General features: G+C 29.1%; 1 long non-coding RNA gene across 6 annotated transcripts; it reads left to right on the top strand.

Moving 5' to 3' along the window:
* Window positions 1–1,088: 1,088 nt before the first annotated feature.
* LOC145134504 (uncharacterized) lies at window positions 1,089–5,721 on the top strand. 6 transcript variants are annotated; one of them, XR_013719183.1, is made up of 8 exons: window positions 1,089–1,390; window positions 2,304–2,372; window positions 2,469–2,537; window positions 2,854–2,926; window positions 3,001–3,093; window positions 3,180–3,351; window positions 4,210–4,302; window positions 5,538–5,721. It is a non-coding gene; the product is annotated as an uncharacterized LOC145134504 (long non-coding RNA). The 6 variants fall into 6 exon arrangements; XR_013719182.1 differs by having other exon boundaries at window positions 2,848–2,926; XR_013719187.1 differs by having other exon boundaries at window positions 2,304–2,389.
* Window positions 5,722–8,430: the final 2,709 nt, after the last annotated feature.

Genomic DNA, 8,430 nt, shown 5'->3' with positions numbered 1-8,430 from the left:
CAATTTCGAGTTGAGATGAGTAAATAGACCCGTTTGAAAGTCATAGATTGACTAATCAGAAATTTTCTTAAAATTGAAATAGAAAAAAAACCCAAATCGGTGATAAGCGAGCAGCTAGGGGATCTAAAGCAGAAAACGAATCACTATGCTTTGACCTTTCTCCCTGTTCATCAACAATATTTTATTCTGAATGGTCAAAAAATCATATAAATCTGATACAGGTACTGGTTGTATAATATTGGAGGAATCGAAGAAAAACTGGAATTTGAAAAGGCGACCTGCATCAACATCGGAATAGGGCTTCAATTTACAGTACAAAGTCTCAACTGATGTGAGTGCTTCTCTGCTATCAGTGGTGCTTCTCTGATCGATCTTAATAACGAAGCAGCTGAGGTGACATCGAGGGTGGATGGGTGCTTGCTTCTGATGGAAGTCGAGAAAAGACAGGTAGAACGGTGGTGATCGGAAATGGCGGTGGATAGAGGAAAGAAGTAATCGGTCAGCCTGAAGCCAATGAAGAAACGAAAGAAGGTGATGTGGTGGAGATGATCGATCGATTGTGATATGTTTTTGCCCTGAAGGGATGCCGATGGGTTTAGAGAGAGATGGAGAGTTTTTGAGAGGTTGTAGGAACCATCGAGATAAATGTCTATGGGCGGTGGGTTGTCTGAGAAGATAACACGTAGTGCCAGCAGACAAAGAAACAAAACAAAATTAATAAAGAAAAAGAAAAAAAATTAACCAATAGAAACCAAGAACTATTCATATATATATATATATATATATATATATATATATATATATATATATATATATATATATATATATATATATATAGAGAGAGAGAGAGAGAGAGAGCAATGATCATTTGAGAACCTATAGTTTCCCGAGAACTAAAAGTGAAGCGTTAGATCAAAAGTTTATTTGGCCTTGATCAACAATGGTATATGTGTAATTATCAACAACTCCAATGTTATCTTAGACATTTTAGAAATAATGAGAGGGGTATATTGGGAATGTAATTTATTATTGCCTAATAATTAATAATTAGCTTAATTAATATAATTATTTAAAAACCCATACTTTCTCTCTCTATTCCTCACCAGATCTATCTTTCTCTCACTATCTATCTCTCACGTCGTCACACATCTACATCTTCGTTTCCCCGGAGTACACCTCCATCGCCGATCTCATTTTGCTTTGCTTTGTCGATTGAAGATTTGAACGGAGTAGTGCCCCCTGTCGATCATACATCCGATCGAATATCTAATTGGAGAAGACGATCCTTTGTCGATCGAATATATGTTTCCGGTGTTTCCCCTCAACATCCTTCTTCTATGGCGTTGAATCTTACAGTGATGCATCATCTCCTTCCCGACATACCGATAAGGTTTTATTTTAATTTTATCAAAATTTTCTTAATCAATGAATAATGAATGTTTTATCCCTCGAAATTCATGAACGATGTAAAATTTTAATATAATTTGATTTTGTTTATTTATAATGCCTTTTGATTTAATTTGATTCCATTCATCGGCAATGGCTTTTTATTTTAGTTTAATCAAAAGTGCTTAATCGATGGACAATTGCTATTTGATGAATGCGGATTTGGTTTAAATACTTGTTTTTTGGTTTTATTATAACAATTTTGTTTGATAATCTGTATTACTTGAAGCTAATGAATTCATATGATCGTAAAATTTTCATTCATGTTCTTCTTTTACTGTAAGCATGTAGATTAATTATATATTTTTTGTGTCAACACTATTCTTTTTTTTCATGAACTTATTAATGTAATTGTTTTCTAATTGACATCTCATTGGAAAAAATTTATGATTATCTGGTATGCATCATTTTTCATCAACAACTAAAAAGTGATCATTCAATCTCTCTTTAATCATGTTTTCTGCATCCAAAACGTATATCTCTCAATCCATCTTTAATCATGTTGGTGTTCTTACCTTTGTATTGATATACATGGCATGTATAGAGTTATCCATGTGATAAATGGAGTGTTGGTTGTATTTTGGTGGAACTTTGCTCAGCAAGTAAAGTAAAAGCTTGGGTTTTATTTGATATATGATATAAAAAATTAATTTCCTAGGGAAGCAAATACGCTCAGAATCTGTTTCCTTCAAACTTAGATATTTTATGATGTTTTCCCCAAAAATCAATTGCATCACCGATTGATTTCAATCTCTCAATCAGAACCTTTGTTTACCATCGGTTGTTGCATCAGGTCTTCACTAGGTTTTATTAAAGAGTTCACTGATATGTGTTATTCTTCATCTAAATTTATACAGTGAAGATATCCTACAATCATTAAAGACTTCCAATCCAGTGACCTATGAATTACTCCGATATGTTCAAAGGTTGAGAGTGAGAGAATGTAATGTTCAAAATTTGAAGATTTTTAAAGTATGTTAGTTCCTTCAATTTTGATCTGAATTCTTCTTTGATTGTGACAGATACTGCTTATTTGTGTTTAAGTTTCTTAATCTAGAGATTTTCCTCCACCGGAAGTTGCCTAAACAAAGGTTTTTATTTTTCTGCATTTCTTCGGTTTTTTAGATCAGATTTCACTTTTTCTTTTTTGCATTACCAAAATTAAGTTGACAATCTATATGCTTATTATGTGCTTGTTCTTATACTGAGTTAGTTGTCAGATTCAATACAATACGTGATATTGAAATTACTTAGAGTTTAGAAGGTTTCTTATTAAGAAGAACATTTTCGTGAAAATATAAAATTCTAGTGCTCTTTTCCTTCATGTGTGGCCTTATGAATATTGTTGTTCCCTTTAACATGGTCCCTTCTGGTGAAAATATAGTCAATTTGTATTCAAAGTGTTAGGTTTTCTGAAGTGCACGCAAGTTGCTCGATGAAAGTTCTGAACCAGATTTAGTTGCTTTGTTTTAATATCAAGGTATATTGGCTTAATAGAAGTATACAACTTTGCATTCCTTTGTTCGTTTATAATAATCCATGATATTTTCTTAGGATTTTACTGGAGTTCTAGCTGTAGTTGACCTTGCTTGTATATGAGATGCTATGAACAGACTCAGTGGTGACTCCAAGAAGATCAATCCATTGGTAAGTAATATTCTAATTATCCACTACACATATTTTTTTTAAAGCATCAACAACTTTTAATTCATTCAAATCTTCATATTTCCCAGGTGCCAGTAGACCTTGTGATTGACCATTTAGTTCAAGTTGATGTTTCAAGAAGTGCAAATGTTGTTCAAGCAAACATGTACCTTGAATTTCAACACAACGATGAACGTTTTTCCTTTCTGAAATGGGGATAACATGCTTTTGACAGCATGTTTTTCTAGTATTGTTCACCAGGTAAATATTTACACATTAAAACCACATCACATATGAACATTGCAAATAATCACTGTAATAAGCATAAAATGTTCAAAAATACAGTGAAATGACAGTGAATATTGATAAATTGCAAATAATCACTGTAATTCATGTTCAGCTATCCGTCATCGGAATTGAATTCTATTGCTATGTTATTTGATTTTTTTTGTGAAAACTTTGATGCTTGTTTATTTAACAAAACATGATTTCATCTAGTTAATTCATTCGTGTTTTTTTTATAAGTAAAATAACTTGGCAAATTGGCATTTGACAATTCTCTACATCGTGACCTAAAATTTAATGGAACATACATTAATTTTGAATATAATATCTGAAGTTGATAGGAAATATGTTCGATTTCAAGGTCTATATATGAATTAAATGTAACCTTTGCGATTGAAATTTACAATGGATTCAAAGGCTTATACCTTTGTTGAAATTAAGATATGAGTTTTTATAGATCTAGAGATGGCATATATGGCAGTATCTTCATTATGTTTGGGTGCTTTGTGATTTTTTATGATAAATCACCCTTTTTCATCCACATAAAATAGAATAAACATGTTGTTTGAGGTCAACATTTTAGAATCACTCATTTTCATTATAAAACTCCATATTTTTATATCATATGTTTTAGATGACGATCATATATTCATAATATCATCTCAAATGATATTTTCTAAGGTATTTGTTAGAACATAAAGATTTACCACTTCATCATTATGTATAATGATTAACTTGAATTCTTTTTGTTCACGACATAACAACTTTTGAGCACTTGAATTACACAAAGAAAAAGTAATTTTTAAATTCAATTTTTTTGTTCTTTGTTTCCAGTGAATTGAACTTGGAATTCCTTTCCTGAAACCAGTTCAAAAGATTCCACCAATGTGGAATAGACTTTCATGGCCATGATTGCTTCCATCAAAGGTACTCAATATTTTCATTTTTTCTTTTTTATTAAAGACCAAAATGCTCTCATTACATATACAGAAATAAAAAAAAATAAAAAAAAATTGTTATAATCATTTACAATAAACAAAAAATATTTAAATATAAATAAAGATTTCATTTTTAGTATTGAATTCCATTCCGCCCAACCAAAATTTCACATTCCGGTTTCAACTCCAATTTCAATCTTGAATTTTCATATCTACATTTGTAGTATTCCAATCATATCAATTTTCCAATCTTTAATTTACCTATTTACCACCCTTAAATTCACATGTAAATCACAAGTGAATCACATATGAGTTACATGTGCTTCATATGTAATTTACATATGAATCACATGTAATTCACAAGTACATCACAAGTGATTCACACATGAATTACATGTGATTCACATGTAATTCACAAGTAAATCACATATGAGTTACATGTGATTCATATGTAATTTACATATGAATCATATGTAATTCACAAGTAAATCACAAGTGATTCCCATATGAATTACATGTGATTCACATGTAAATAAAAAATGAATCAAATATGGGTTACATGTGATTCATATGTAATTTACATATGAATCACATGTAATTCACAAGTAAATCATAAGTGATTCACATATGAATTACATGTGATTCACATATGAATTACATGTGATTCACATGTAAATCACATGTAATTCACATGTAAATCACAAGTGAATCACATATGAGTTACATGTGATTCATATGTAATTTACATATGAATCAAATGTAATCCACAAGTGATTCACATATGAATTACATGCCATTCACTAATGAATAACATGTGATTCACGTGTAAATCACATGTAAATCACAGGTGAATCACATATGAGTTACATGTGATTCATATGTAATTGACATATGAATCACATGTAACTCACAAGTAAATCACAAGTGATTCACATATGAATTATATGTGATTCACATGTAAATCACATGACATTCATATGTAAATCACAAGTGAACTGAATCACAAGTGATTCACATATGAATTACATGTGATTCACATGTAGATCACAAGTGAATCACATAAGAATTACATGTGATTCACATGTAAATAACATTTATTCACATATGAATCATATGTGATTCACATGTAAATCACATGTAATTCACATGTAAATCACAAGTGAATCACATATGATTCACATGAGTGTTCTTGCATTAATCATTTTTTTTTTAATTTTGTTGTAGATTTTGAAGAATTTGTGGAAAATATTGAAGAGGTGAAAAGTGAAAAATCGAAGAAAATATGGAAATTTTGATATGAAGAAATGATCATACTGTGAATCTTTGTAGTTTTTTTTTTATCGAATAAAATACTTGTAGTATTATGTTTATAGATTGATTAATAAAAAATGAGGTTTTTTATGATTTACTTACGAATATTATAGTATAAGAAATATGCATATATGCATTTGAAAAAATATTCATATATATGCACCTAAAACGTTGATTTTTTTTTGTTAAAAAAATTAGAGTTTTTTTTTTTTTTTTAAATATTCTAGTTTTTTTTTTTTAAATTTACTTATTCTTAAAAATTTTACTTTTAAAAAAATGTAGTTTTTTTTAAAAAAATTGCTGTTTTTTTTTTTGAAAAAAATGCAGTTTTTTTTAAAAAAAATTACTATTTTTTAAAAAAAATATAGTTTTTTTTAAAAAAAAATACAGTTTTTTTTAAAAAAAGTTGCAGTTTTTTTGAAAATATTACAGGTTTTTTTTTGAAAAAATTGCAATTTTTTTGAAAAAATTGCAGTTTTTTTGCAGCTTTTTAAATTAAAATTGTTGTTTTTTTGAAAAAATTACAGCTTTTTTTAAATATTTTTTAAAAATTCTTGTTTTTGAAAAAAAATTAAAAAATCTCAATTTTATTTAAAAAAATCGAAAATTATTTTTTTTAAAAAAATCCGAACTTTGATTTATTATGTTAATTTTTTAAATTTTTTATTAATATTTCCAATAACAAAAAAAAATTAAACATTAAATGAGATGGATAAGATGACGGTCATGCTCTTAATGAGTTAATTTTGATCTAACGCTCCACATTTAGTTCTAAGTTTTTAGGGAAACTATAAGTTTTCAACGGATCTCACATCTATATATATATATATATATATATATATATATATATATATATATATATATATGTTAATGGGTTGAATTTTTTTCCTAAAGCCCACCCGTTAACACAAATATATAAAGAAAGCAATTATAGATTTATGGTAATGGTTCATTCAGAAAATCTCTTCCTTTTTATTTTATAATTGTGTTCTACCATCTCTCTATGTACTTGAGATCGTTAGACTACAAGGAAACCAAGAAAGTTGTTAATTAGATTTAGGTGATTGAAAGTCTAGAAATTTGTTTTTGTTGGTCTATATGGTTACCAATAGATGAAGGTTTGCATTGATCTTCACTCTTCCACATCAAAGGATCCATACACACGCGGTAAAAGTTTCCAAACATCATATAGATGTGTTGTTGGTCAATTGACTATAGTCCAACTGGATCTGAGATTGGAAATTATATTTTAATTTAGTTTTCCCACTAGGTTCTTATTGTTTGCATTAAACTATTTTTGTAAGCGAACTATCTAATTCCCAATATATACACTATGCTCCATGTTATGCACCTCTAAGATGATCAAGTTGGCAACTCTTTACTAACGTTAGTCTATGATGATTATGTACATACATTAATATTTTATTTATCCTTATCATGGTTGTTAAAATACCGATCCTGATCGTAGGATCGTACGATCCTACGATCCTAACTAGGTAATCGATCCTCATCTTACTAGAATCGTTTTTCGGTAAGATAGTGGTATGATCGTATCGTAAGATCATAAAATCGATTGTAGATCATAGGATCGTGACTATTTTTTAAAACAAAGTTCTAATATTTTTTCATGTACTAACTACGTAGAATACCAATTTTGAATTGTTTATCACTAAATGATGTATTTTTTTATGTTTTAAACAGTTTATTATTAACTGAATGGTTAACAGATGGATGAAAATATATTTTTTATGTATTAAAATGCTTTTTGTAGGATCTTACGATCCGATTCGATCTTACGATCACAATCTTGTAAAGCGAAAAACGATCCTATGTAGCATCCCGATCTTGACAACCTTGACCCATACATTATAACATGTTATTGTATCTACACAATTAATGTTTAGTGTATTGGTTATTATCATAGGTGATGGGTTCACTTTTGAATTCATTAGGAAGTTTTGGTACTTAATTGAGCATGGTATTGTAGCTACAATGATGAAATTCTTTACTTCTTGTAGATTCTCAAAAGGGTGTAACCCTTCTTTTATTGCCTTAATTCCGAAAGTTTGTGATGCTAAATGTGTCAAAGACTTTCGTCCAATTAGTGTGATATATAGGTTGTTAATATAAATTTATTGGCAAAATTTTAGTTAATCGGTTGATGTCAGTTGTATATGGGTTGAGGATTAGGGAGTAGTCTACTTTTATCCGTGGAGATAGACTCTAGACACTACTAGAAAATCTCATAATACCTACAACACAATCCGTATGTAATTTTCGAAGCTATTTCTCATTTTTCTAGTAGTGAGATGACCGGATGAAAATATATGAGGTGTTAACTTGGTGTTAGACAAAGAATATGAGAGTTGTGGTTTGAAAAAGCATATGACTTGGTCAAATGAAATTATCTTAATGATGTTCTATATAGGATGAGTTTTGGTACCAAGAGGAGATGGATTCAAAGGTGCTTGCAATATTCTTGAAGCTCAGTTTTGTTGAACGTTGTTAGTTTTACCCAACTCACGACACTTTATTATTATTTTGTATTTTATTATTATTTTGTATGTATAATTTGGCATGATAGAATTTGTTTGTCCTTTCTAAAGCACATATGGTGCTAGTGTTACTTATTTTATAATTGTCATTTTGAAAAGTATTTATTTGTTGGAATGATATCAATGACCCATGTGAGCATAATTACATGGTAAACAATAATTGCAATATAACAAAATTGTGTCTAGAAGAGGTTCGGTCATGATTATTGGAAAAATGTTTGACTATACCAATAAAAATTGTTACCAATTAA

Source organism: Lactuca virosa, chromosome 8 (assembly GCF_052849685.1).
Source record: "Lactuca virosa cultivar CGN04683 chromosome 8, Lactuca_virosa_CGN04683_v6, whole genome shotgun sequence".
Classification (NCBI taxonomy): Eukaryota; Viridiplantae; Streptophyta; class Magnoliopsida; order Asterales; family Asteraceae; genus Lactuca; species Lactuca virosa.
Note: the sequence above shows the minus strand (reverse complement) of the source record. Positions and strands in the feature narration are given on the sequence as shown.